Genomic DNA, 13,196 nt, shown 5'->3' with positions numbered 1-13,196 from the left:
TCAATAAAAGCCTGTGCATATCTTCCCAACTTAAATGTGGATTGGAACCTCGGGATTACTGCCCTGGCAGAATTAACGCATTAGACATAAAAACCATAACATTTCATTATCCATTGTACAGCACATGTGCTTTCCCCTGGGAGACTGGAAATACCACCAGTTTCACTATCATTTTCTGCTAACTGGCTGCCCTGCCACACATTCACACAGGGGCACGCTCACTCTGATGATAGAGCAGCCCTCTGGTTTCATCCCTCTTCCTTTATGATGCTGACATTTTTCTAAATCCTGTTTTTCTCTTTTTTGTCTCTGCACTACAAAACCACTGGGCTGGAAAAAAAATAACTTACCCTGGAACAAAAAAGCAGCTCCTATTAGTGTGGCTGGAAACACAGCATACCCTGATGTCTGGAGCAATGGTAGAAGGCAGCACAGAGGCAAGAAAACCCCAAACACAGCAGGGCAAGAGGACTCAGACTCATTTATGGGCACTGTGGTCAATGGTGAGGCACTGAAGGACAGAACCTCTCCCCTGTGCTGTCCAAACTCCCTGTACCTCCCTGTCAGTGCAATTCAGAGATCTCACACACACAGATTTGTCTGAAAGGCCACAAGAGGGGCAGCACACACAGCATCCCCCAGGAGGGAGCACACAGTGGGCAATCTGCAGTGACCACACAGAAATGCGGGCAGGAGCAGGGGCCAGAGAGCAGCCTCTGGGTCACCCTCGTGCTGCACCTTCCAGGCTGCCTCAGGGAATCCTTCTGTTTAATCAGTTCTGTGTCTTTGCAAAGATTAGCGACCAACTGTCCCCATTTAGTGCTGCCGTGGTCTGTGAACATTCCTGGCTTGGATAAAACAGGCAGCTGCCCACAGGGGCTCTCACAAAAACATTTCCCTCTGCATCTCCAAGAAGCCTGGATGTTGTTATTCCCAAAAAACCCTGTTTTATTCCCAAGGGACCACTCCTCCTGCTCTGCAGGCTGGGGGCTCTGCCCCAGGACAGGTGAGCCAAGCAGGAGCTGCAAACACACACACCTTCACCAAACCCACCCCAGCATTGACTCACATGGGGCTGGCACAGCAGCAATCAGGACCAGAGGGAAACATTGGCTGTCCCACGTGGCTCCTGGAATAAAAACAGAAAATTAAAAGGTCAGCTTGAAGCACCCACATGCACAGAGATGTTCAGCTGTGACCCCCTGAAACACACCTCAAACACCTCAGAAACACACCCCAGCAGCCAGGCTGTTCTCACTGACACACCTCCACCTGTTACTGCAGGGGGGCAATAATTCAAACCCAAACTGCTCCTCACTGCATTTGCCAGAGCCACAGAAGCCAACTGAGGGGGTTTCCCTTTGCTTTGCGGTCGGTCAGCCCCAGACACTGAGGGCTGCAGGAGCATTTCCCTGCTCTACAGCATCTCTTTGCACAGCCCTTGGGTTCAGCTAGCTGTACCCCTGCCCCTGAGCTCTCAGCAGAATTAAGGTTAGTATGGATCTCACAGAACAACCTGGAAGCACGGGCAGAGGTCTCAGGTAGCAAAACCAATGTATTTATGAAATAAACCCCCAGAACGCCTGCACAAGCAGTGAAAGGTCACTGATCCCCAGCAAACACCACCCCCAGACTGCTCAGGACTGGAAGCAGGACTGCACTGACAGCTCCCATCCAGCAGAGATCTCCTCTGGCTCTCCCCTGCCCAGGGCCTGCTGACAGCTCCTTATGGAAAATGCTTGTTCCCCCACACCAGGGGATGGGAAGAGCAGGGCATCCCTGGCCAAGGCACCACTGAGCAGCTCTGGGCATGATGTAACAGCATCAGACATCTGCCAAAGGAATGAGCCAGCTCCAACATGCCCTGCTCCAAACCCGCACAGCAATTTCCATTCCGCAGCAGCAGCAGCTTGTACTGGGGCTTAAACCCTCTCCAAAACATCCATTTCCACAAGGAAAATCCGTGCCCAGGGCTCCAGGAACACACCTTGTAATCCCTGTGAGCCATGTCAGCCTCCAAAGCTGGGAAATCACTTTGTTCCTTGGGATCAGGGAATTTAAAATGCAAGAACTTGGAATGTCCTGATGGGTTTGGTAACCTGAACCCCGGGAGGAAACACCTGCTCTGTTTCATCCATCCATAATTCCATGGCAATGGCCTTTGGCTCGGACAATCCAGCTGGGAAAGAGGGGAGGGAGCTGCCAGGAGCCAGCAGCCCAACCCCACACAGAAAAACACTTCCAAAATCCACCAAACCAACCTGAGTTCCTCCACCCAAACCCTGCAGGGACCCCATCCACCCCAGCAAGGATTTGGGGTCACAGCTACACCTCCCCTGTGCCAGCATCATTTCCCAGGTTTTTATGGAAAATTAAATTTTCCAGGATCTCACAGGGAAGAAGAGGCACGGCCAGGAAAAAAAGGGATTTTCACCAAAAACTCACCAACAACTGGATGTAGCCATTATCCCAGCCATCTGCTTGGTGGAGTCACACAGGATGAAGCCGGGACCTGTGCACCCAACACTGGTGGGTGCCCAAAAAATCCTCCTCCAGCCAGCAAAATCCTTCTCCCAACCCAAAAAAACCCTTCTCCCAACCCAAAAAAACCCTTCTCCCAGCCCAAAAAAACCTTCCCCAACCCAAAAACCCTTCTCCCAACCCAAAAAAACCCTTCTCCCAGCCCCCCAAAAAAAACCCTTCTCCCAGCCCCCCCAAAAAAACCCTTCTCCCAGCCCCCCAAAAAAAACCCTTCTCCCAGCCCCTGTCCCATCACAATTCCTGCCCCAAGCAGCTCCCTGGGACAAGAGCCATTCCCTCCCTTGAGGAGCACAAGGATGGACACAAGGTTCAGGATCACCCTGCAGTAATTCACACTGCATCACAGCCCTCTCAGGGAGAGAGAGCAAGGCCAGAGTGGGCAGATAAACTCAGCTCTGACAGCTCCTAAGCTTAGCTTAAAGCTGCATTTCAATAATATGTGTGCAGAGGTTTTCATGCATCTCTTGAAAGATGAGCAGAAAAACAAATCAAAGTGTTGCTAAAACCATTCAATTTTCCCATATAACCTAACAGAAGCTCAGCTACAAGATCTACAAAGTGTTTTTATTTAGTGTAAGGAAAACCTGTGATACCGAACCACCCTGAGGTCAGAGCAGTGATGTTTTCTGCCCCAGGAGCTCCAGCCTTCCCAGGGATCTGTTTTGTATTATCTACAAAAGCCTTTTCTTCCCTTTTTCTGTTCTTCCCTTTTTCTGCTCACAGGGAAAGCCAGCATCCCAGCAAGTGCTGCAAATCCCCAGTTCTGTCCCTGATTTCAGCTCCACAGCCTGTATCACCCTGCAAAACATGTAACTCCAGCTCAGCAATCCTATTACAGTGCTCCCAGCATTTGTAGAGCACAGATTTAGCTCTCAGCTCTCCACTGCTTTATCTCTTTGTGGCTCTGCCAGGGCAGAAATCAGCTCAGGCTGCAAAGGGGTGATACCCAGATGCTTCTCATGGTTTTGGTGCAAATCTGGGGGGAAAAGCTCATGGAGCTGCTGTGCACCCTCCCAAGGATGCTGGTGGCTGCAGAGGTGACGTGTGACAAAGAAAGATGGCCAAAGAAACCAAAATCAACAATCAATCCCCAACTCCACGTGCCCCTGGACTGCTGTCCCTGCCTTTGTCAGCACACTGAGCCCAAACCCACAGCAGCTGGGGTCTGAAGCTTTGAAAAGTCATTTAAAAGGAATAAAACCACCCTGCCACTCGAGGATGTTTGGAAACATTTCCATTTTCTTGGAAAACAGGCCAGGGGAAGCAGAGAGGTCACAGGCAGCCCCACTGAAGCTCTCACAGGAGTTTCTCCTCTCCTCCCCTCCAAGGCCAATTCCTGCTTTGGCTTCCAAGGGGCCATTCCCAGGAACTCTCACAGCTTCACCCTGCAGGGAAACAAAACCCTACAGCATTCCTGGGAACCATCCCAGCTCTTTGCTCTGGAAATCCTCCCCTCCCCACCCTGCAGCCCCTGAACTCCTCTGGCTGGGCTGAGGTGGGGCTGCTGCAGCCCTCACCCACCCCTGGCCCACCACTCCAGCATGCCTTCCTCCTCCTCCTCCTCCTCCCTGTCCTCCTCCTTTGCCAGCAGCCAACAAGCCCAGCCTTTGTCCTGCCTGCAGTGCCCTCTCCCCAAGCACTGCAGAGTTCAGGAACTTTTCCCAGACAGAAAAGTTTATAAAGCAGCCCCTGAGAGTGTGCTGAGTGGTTTTGTTTCACACAGAGCTCACACCTGGCTGCAGACCCCAGTGGCTGTGACACTCCTCACCTCTGGTGACAGAAAACCTGCACTGGGGGCTCTGCAGCCGCCCATGGAGCAGCAAAGCCCTGCAGCACTGTCTGCTGGCCCAGCAGGCTCCCCTGCCCTCCCTGCCCTGAATATGCTTCCACAGGAGTGGAATTGGCTTCTGAAGGAGCTGCACATCCAACACATCCAAAAAGGAAACCTGCCCTCCGTTTTCTCTTCTCAGCACCTCTGTGATGTGCTGCTGCCCTCTCCTCACTGCTCCTCCTCCCCTGGTCCTGCCCATGGCTCTGGCCTGCAATTACACCATCAGCAGCAATGTTCTATCAGTGCCTGCCCCTCTCGTGTCCTCCTGAGAGCCATCCCTGCCCTGCTCTGGGAGCAGCACAGCAGCACGCAGGGAGGTGCCAGCGAGCACCAGGTCTCTGTTTATACACACACACACACAGGAACGCTGCTGAGCGCTCCCTGAGAGGGAGGAGGGACCAGAGAGCTCCTCCACCCTACACAATCCCACCATCCTGTCAGCTCCCTGTAAACACAGCCATGCAGGCTGCAGCTGCTCACTTGGCAGCACAGCACACAGGTCTGCCAGCTCCCCATCCCCTCCGCCGTGCCATCTCCCTGCTCAGAGCCAGCACAGCTCACACAGCACCCCACAGCTCTCTCTCCATGCTCTACCCTGCAAATCCTCCTGGGAGGAAGGAGGAAATTGCACCTGCTCAGGCTCAGGAGCATCACCACAGCGTAACGTGCAGTTATTGCAGCACCTGCAAGAGTGGGATGGAGAAGGCACCACTGCTCAAAATCCACTTCATGCTCTTCCCTTTGCCCCCTTTGCTGTCTGGCAGGGAAGGGAGGGCTGATTTCTGCAGGCAGGCTGTTCCCACTGACCCTTTTATTTTATTTGTATTTTATTTTTATGTTGTTTAGCCTGCTCCCAGCCCAAAGGTGCCCGTGCCTCCCAGTGTTCTTTTCCAGAGGAGCAACCCTGCCCTGCAGAGTGAGGAGCTCTGAGCCAGCAGCAGCAGAGGGATGATGCTCAGTTTGACAAGGAGGCTGTCAGTGGGCTCTGAAATGTCACTCCCACACCTCACAGATGCACTTGGCTCATACCAGCAATGTACTGGAGCTCCTTTTGTAAATGAGACAAAATGTTTCACCAGGCTGGAGATGCAATTTGGGAAAAACCTCTCCTTCCCTTTGCATTGAGAGGCATTTCAATTAATTGTCTTGAACATATTTAAACTGTTCCATCCTTTCTCAAGACATTCTTCCAGGGACAAACCATGTCCTTAAGTAAAACCCATATGGCACCAAGCTGAACTTTAAAAACCCCAAAATGACACCACAAAAAATGAACTGATATTTCAAGCAGGTGGATCCTCCACCTCTCATCATCATCATTGTCCCTGACTTTGGCAGAACTTCTATCTGTGAATAACTCTGGAGGGATAACCAGGACAAATGCTGGTAATCATGGCAGCTTGTTTTGCAACAAGCATTGTGAGATAAATCACAACTGGAACGACAGGAAAAAAAAACCCCAAGCGAGAGGAGACACCAAAAACCCGTGGGAGAGAGGTAACACCAGTTCCACTGACTTCTGGGATCTAATCTTGCAGAGAGCCCATCCTTTCAGCACCAAAAATAATCCATTAGATGAGCTTTCCTTTTCAGCATCCATTCTCAATCCACGTCAAAATTGTCCCAAAAAGGCTCAAGCACCAACCACTGCCATCTCCACGTCCTCTCTACCCCTTCCCATTTCTTGCTCCAAATCCAGGTGGGAAAAGGAGGCAAGCCCAGCTACAAAGCAGCTCAACTTCAGTCTATCCTGAATCCTGGATAGATGAAAATGCGGATGCAAAAGCCAAATTTATCCCTGAGTTAAAAATTCCCTCAGAAACAAAACTTCCATTTTCATCCAGTGGCAACTCCAGCTCCCCTCCTTGCCAGTCCCTGGAATTTCGACATTTTCCAAGGGCCCAGATCCATGCACCCATGTGCTGCTCTTCAGCTTCACCAGCTAAACACACCAGATTTGCCTCTTGGGACTGGAAAAACACTCTTTGCTCTTTGCTCCATCACACAGAGTTAAAAAGTGAACTCAGGTTGGTTATTCATCTCAAAACTAAGGCAATGGCCACTTCATCCTGGCAATAAAATCATCCTGTCCTCTGTAAACTGCTCTCCTGCTTCCACAGCAGGCTGAATTTTCATGTTGGAGAAAACGGGCTATGCACAAATATTCCCAATATATAAAATATTCCTATTGATCAGCCCATGGATTGGCTGCTGGTGTTTGGCTGCAGAAAGGAAGACAAGCACACCCCACACCAAACCCCGTGCACAGTTGTTCTCCTCCATTACACAAACACTTGGCAGCCTTCCACTGTCAGACTGATGCACTAAAATTAGCTCTCACAATTGCAATCAATCGCAACAATCAAGCATAAGTAATTCCAGGGAAAGGAAATTTAAAACAAAAATAAAGAGGTGAGCGTGGCAAACAAGGCCAGAGCCCTGCAGTGGCTCCTCCATGGGTCCACCCCTGTGTCCAGCAGTTTTCCTGCCTGTTCTTTGCAGGGTGCAAATACCAAGCATAAACTCATCATTCTTCCTATCACCTAAAAGCCATTTGAAACCCAAGCACACTGAGAGCATTTGGGATTATTTCATATTTTATAAGACAGTATTTACACTTCCAGAGCAACTGTGAATGATAAAAGTCATGCACAAAATGTAGGAGTGAAATCAAGTTATCTAAAACTCCTCATTGTGAGTTTGCACCAAGAGCAAAAAAACATTTAGGGAAAGATTTTATAAAAATATATATGAGCTACCTGGGATAGTTTTAAATATAGATGTCTAGAGGAAAGGATCTGGAGGAAAATGAAGCTGATAATCAGGAGTGGAACAGCACACCAGGCTGCAGAACACCTTCCAAAAGCAATGGAAAGGTAATCTTGGCCAAAAAGCTTTGATGGGTGCAAATAACTCAATAACTATTTAGTGCAATGCAACAGATGACCACTGAACAATTCTCTGTAAATCTGCAAAATGGAAATGCAGTGATGTCCCAAACACAGAGATGGAGAGACAGGGAACAGAAAATCAGAAAATGGCTCCAGATGCTCAAAAACCCACAAAAACCTGATGGATCAGGTTTCTAGGAGCTGCAGGCATGGACAGCTTCTCATTTTCAAAATTACACCAGCCCTTACACATCTGGATAGTCTTAGGCAGTTTACAAAAGACCATGACAGTTTTCTATCCATTTCCAGCTCTTATTTTGAGCTTTGAGCCCCAAAAACATCTTCAGGAAGTTAACAGGGCAAAGGTGGTAAACAGAGGACAGCACACCACTCTACTCCATTTTTTCTACAAACACTGAAGAGACTCACACAATAATCTCACTTCTAAATAACTCCGTTTTGAAAAATGGGGTTTAAACACCACTGAAACCCAAGACCATAAAGAGAAAAACATATGTGCACATGGACTTAAGAAAGCAAACAGCTTTCCAAAACAGAGCTCCTCTGACACACTGCTAAGGAAAGTGGTTTTTATTTAAACCACCAGCAGCTGAAGGGCAAGGGAAGGACTCCAGCACATGTCAGCAACAACTCCCACTCCACACAGGCAAAAACACTGGCTCAAAAGTGAATTAATTGCTTTCTAAGCTGCTGAGATGCCATTAACATTACTATCTATATATATATATATTTATGTGTCCACGTGGTACTTGTACAGGAACAGATCCACTGATCAAAACTTAGGGCTTTTCTAAAATAACTTCAGGGGAGAATCTGGTCATGGGACAACACTCATGTATAGAAAGGACTAAAGAGGAGGAGATGCTGAAATCCCCACAGCCAGGAGAGCCAACCTGACTGACAGAGACCCTTGGTGTGGCGAGGGCAGTCCTCATATAAAATGAGGATTTCCCAGCAAGGAAGGTAAGTATTTTCATTACATAGTCATTGAACAAAATTCTCTCTCCCTATTCATGGTAGAAGAAGTAATAAAAAAAAAAAAGAAGAACAATATCTCAGCAATTGATTAATTTTTTTAGAATACAACTGAAGTTATTCTGGAAACATATATCCCTTCTACAAGAGTCCATCATTTGCAGGAATTCATTATAGCAAACAAAGCAGAAAATTCTCTTGTGCCAAAGCCAAAGCAAAAGAGAGGCCTCCATTATCAAGGCACAGAACTGCCGCATTTTTCAGGATTTCTGACCATGAACGTACTAGAAAAATATTGGTACAGGAGGAATCTGAGGATGCCATGCATCCACCTGAAGTTTGTAAATGAACAGGGCCACAGGAGGATCCCCTGCACAGGGACTGACACGGAGCCTGGCAAGGACAGTTCACTATGGGGACTGCAGCAAAGCTGGCAATGCTGGCTCCATCCTGCCTGCCCAGCAAAGCTGGCAATGCTGGCTCCATCCTGCCTGCCCAGCAAAGCTGGCAATGCTGGCTCCATCCTGCCCGGCAAAGCTGGCAATGCTGGCTCCATCCTGCCTGCCCAGCAAAGCTGGCAATGCTGGCTCCATCCTGCCCAGCAAAGCTGGCAATGCTGGCTCCATCCTGCCCAGCAAAGCTGGCAATGCTGGCTCCATCCATCCTGCCCAGCAAAGCTGGCAATGCTGGCTCCATCCATCCTGCCCAGCAAAGCTGGCAATGCTGGCTCCATCCTGCCTGCCCGGCAAAGCTGGCAATGCTGGCTCCATCCTGCCCGGCAAAGCTGGCAATGCTGGCTCCATCCTGCCCGGCAAAGCTGGCAATGCTGGCTCCATCCTGCCCAGCAAAGCTGGCAATGCTGGCTCCATCCTGCCCAGCAAAGCTGGCAATGCTGGCTCCATCCTGCCCAGCAAACCTGGCAATGCTGGCTCCATCCTGCCCAGCAAAGCTGGCAATGCTGGCTCCATCCTGCCTGCCCGGCAAAGCTGGCAATGCTGGCTCCATCCTGCCTGCCCAGCAAAGCTGGCAATGCTGGCTCCATCCTGCCCAGCAAAGCTGGCAATGCTGGCTCCATCCTGCCTGCCCGGCAAAGCTGGCAATGCTGGCTCCATCCTGCCTGCCCAGCAAAGCTGGCAATGCTGGCTCCATCCTGCCTGCCCAGCAAAGCTGGCAATGCTGGCTCCATCCTGCCTGCCCGGCAAAGCTGGCAATGCTGGCTCCATCCTGCCTGCCCGGCAAAGCTGGCAATGCTGGCTCCATCCTGCCCGGCAAACCTGGCAATGCTGGCTCCATCCTGCCTGCCCGGCAAAGCTGGCAATGCTGGCTCCATCCTGCCCAGCAAAGCTGGCAATGCTGGCTCCATCCTGCCTGCCCGGCAAAGCTGGCAATGCTGGCTCCATCCTGCCTGCCCAGCAAAGCTGGCAATGCCGGCTCCATCCTGCCCAGCAAAGCTGGCAATGCTGGCTCCATCCTGCCTGCCCAGCCAAGCTGGCAATGCTGGCTCCATCCTGCCTGCCCAGCAAAGCTGGCAATGCTGGCTCCATCCTGCCCAGCCAAGCTGGCAATGCTGGCTCCATCCTGCCCAGCAAAGCTGGCAATGCTGGCTCCATCCTGCCTGCCCAGCCAAGCTGGCAATGCTGGCTCCATCCTGCCTGCCCGGCAAAGCTGGCAATGCTGGCTCCATCCTGCCTGCCCGGCAAAGCTGGCAATGCCGGCTCCATCCTGCCCGGCAAAGCTGGCAATGCTGGCTCCATCCTGCCTGCCCGGCAAAGCTGGCAATGCCGGCTCCATCCTGTCTGGCAAAGCTGGCAATGCTGGCTCCATCCTGCCCAGCAAAGCTGGCAATGCTGGCTCCATCCTGCCTGCCCGGCAAAGCTGGCAATGCTGGCTCCATCCTGCCTGCCCGGCAAAGCTGGCAATGCTGGCTCCATCCTGCCCAGCCAAGCTGGCAATGCTGGCTCCATCCTGCCCAAGCCAAGCTAGGCAATGGCTGGCTCCATCCTGCCTGCCCAGCAAAGCTGGCAATGCTGGCTCCATCCTGCCTGCCCACCAAAGCTGGCAATGCTGGCTCCATCCTGCCCGGCAAAGCTGGCAATGCTGGCTCCATCCTGCCCAGCAAAGCTGGCAATGCTGGCTCCATCCTGCCCAGCAAAGCTGGCAATGCTGGCTCCATCCTGCCCGGCAAAGCTGGCAATGCTGGCTCCATCCTGCCTGCCCAGCAAAGCTGGCAATGCTGGCTCCATCCTGCCCCAGCTGCTTCCTTGCCTTCTGCCCCTCAGCATTCCAGGCACTGCTGGGTGTTCTGGGCAGGGCAGCATCCAGAAACCACAAACAAATCCAAAGAATATCCATCCCACCAATCCCTCACACCAAACATCATCAGGAACAAGCCCAGGAGAAACCTTTAGAGGTCAGAGAAGGGAAGCACAATTTGGGAAAAACCCCACCATAGCCAAAAGTTAAACACTCATTTTACCCAGAACTCCCCTAACTGCCAGTGCTTTCCACATTTTCCTAAGAAATGAGCATGGCCAAAGTGCTAAAAAGATCTTCTAGGAAACTTTCTAGCTGGACTCTGCTTGTGCTGAGACAGAAGGTCACGACATACTCCAGCCCAGAGCAGGAGATTACACCCACAAACAAACCCATTGGTGGCTGCAAAAGCTCAAAAGCACAAAACCCAAAAGCATCACCTCAGCTCCCATGCTGGAAGCCCAGGCAGCATCACCTGGGAGCTGGGAAAGCAACAAAATTAAAGAGAGAAGTCATATAAATGCCATTGCTCTGGAAATTTTGAATTTTAACAGGAAAATAAACATGAGGTTTGTTGTAGCTGATGATGACTATCAGCACATCAGGAGTTCCATGGCTTCTCCATCACTATGGCCAAAGCATCCTGCCTGAAGGGCAGGAGTTAAAAATGCAGAACAAGCTGATTCCCAGAGAGAACTCTGCAAACAGGGAGTGACAGGGACGCACTTCCAGCAGCACTGAACAACTCCATCCATCAGCACTCCCCCTGCTCAGGCACATCCAGATGTTTGACCCAGCTGGATTTGCACTCCCAGCCCCAGCTCTGAAAGCCTGGCAGCCTGAGGAGCTGGGGATCTGCTTTGGCAAACTTTTCCTTTTCTCTCTTTCTATTTGGGACACTGAGGAAGAGGAGGCAGCAGTGAAGGCTCTGCTGGGCTGTGTGAGCGTGGCCAGCACCTGCACAGGCCCAGGGAGCCCCAAATGCTCAGCAAAAACAACATTTTTGTGGCCTCTCCACGGATAATTAGCAACAGAGCCCAAAATGTCAAAACCTGACTCTTAATTACCGACGGCGGTGCTTAATGACTCCAATTACAATTTCCACTGATTTCTGAAAATTGGATTCTCCACTACAGTTGCAGTGTTTAAATGAGTTCCTTACCTTGCTCGTGGTAATTACACTCTGACAAACTCATTTCAAATACAGTAGAGATTTCTAAAATACTACTTAAAAATGGTGGGGATTTAAGAACAAAACATTGCTTAAGGTTCCTCTTTCCACATTTTTTATCACGGCCCTTTCAGGACCCAGGAATGCAGAGGGTTAAAAGATAAGCAGTTCAAAGGTCAGTATTTTGTCAAAATGCCACTAAAAGGATGTTCCACAGGTAGGAAACAGTTTAATTTCTGTGATAGAAATTCACTGTATCACAGAAAGGGAAATCCTCCTTTTATCCCAAATCCCCCAGAAGTTCTCAGAGCCACAGAGGTGCCCAGCAAATGTATTTAACAAATATCACATTAAAATATCACAACAATATCACATTAAAATTGATATTTTTGGGCTCCTATGATATAGAAAACAGTGGTTTCTCCACTGCTTTTTATTATTATCTTTTTAGCCTTTTACTATTATCTTTTTAGCCTTTTAGCCTAAGTATCCTTTCTGGATTCCTTAGTATAGTTTAGTATAGCATTCTTTAATATAATATAGTATGATAAAATAATAAATGAGCCTTCTGAGAGCATGGAGTCATGGCTGAGGGACAGAACACAGCCCTGGCACAGCTGCTCCCTGCAGTGGCACCTTTTCATTCTGCTCTATTCTGGTTCCTGTGTTTCCCAGATATCCATTACTCAGCAGCGGCTGTAGGATTTGATGTTCACACACGGTTTAAAGAGGTGCCTGTTTAATGTTCCCTACATGTAAATAACTGCATGCTGCTCCAGTCCCTGCTGAGCAAGTGGAGGAATGATTAGATTATCAATCTCCAGCACAGAAACGTGTCAGGTTGCTTTTTATCTACAAACACATTAGGGCTTACACTGGGCTACATTTGCTATCTCCCTTTTAGCCACAAACTCCCATTGCTTTTAATGAGCATAGAAAGCAAACAGAAACTTTTTTTTTCTGTTTTTTGGCTTCTCACTCCAGGAGGGGCTGGAGCATGTCCAGGGCAGGGAATGGAGCCGGGAAGGGGCTCAGATGGAGAAAAGGGGGATCAGGGGGAACCTTGTGGCTCTGCACAGCTCCTGCCAGGAGGAGAGAGAACAGCATCAGGTTGGGCATCAGGAGCAATTTCCCCATGGAAAAGGGTTTTAAGCACTGTCAGGGGCTGCCCAGGAGAGCCCATCACTGAGGTGCCCCAGAACTCCTGGGGTGGCACTCAGTGCTCTGGGCTGGGGACAAGGTGGGCATCAGGCACAGGCTGCACTCCATGGGCTCAGTAATTCTGTGATTCCCCCGTGGGATAAAGTGCAAACTCCTGTCCCCTCCATCCATGCTGGTGCCCCTGAGCAGCAGGAGTCACTGCAGGGGCAGCCAGCTCCGCCTGGAACCAGCACCAACCATCATGGAACCACGGGACGGAACCACGGGATGGAACCACGGGACAGAGGAGACCCTTGAGCCCAGCAGCTGCAGCCCCTCCTGGGCAGGGACCCCTCCCACAGAGCCAGCAGGG

The 13,196-nt window shown here is 50.3% G+C and overlaps 1 protein-coding gene across 3 annotated transcripts in view; it reads right to left on the bottom strand.

Moving 5' to 3' along the window:
- TIAM1 (TIAM Rac1 associated GEF 1) overlaps window positions 1-13,196 on the bottom strand; it is a 142,970-nt gene that overhangs the window by 107,307 nt on the left and 22,467 nt on the right. For 2 of the 3 annotated variants that reach the window (XM_064728929.1, XM_064728888.1), the window contains exon 2: window positions 1,070-1,129. The exons of the other annotated variant lie outside the window; for it this stretch is intronic. The gene's annotated coding sequence lies outside the window, so the exon portion shown is untranslated. The remainder of the gene's footprint in view (window positions 1-1,069; window positions 1,130-13,196) is intronic. 3 annotated transcript variants of the gene reach the window in all.

This window comes from Zonotrichia leucophrys, chromosome 1 (assembly GCF_028769735.1).
Source record: "Zonotrichia leucophrys gambelii isolate GWCS_2022_RI chromosome 1, RI_Zleu_2.0, whole genome shotgun sequence".
Taxonomy (NCBI): Eukaryota; Metazoa; Chordata; class Aves; order Passeriformes; family Passerellidae; genus Zonotrichia; species Zonotrichia leucophrys.
The sequence above is the reverse complement of the archived record's forward strand: the minus strand, read 5'-3'. Positions and strand labels throughout refer to the sequence as shown.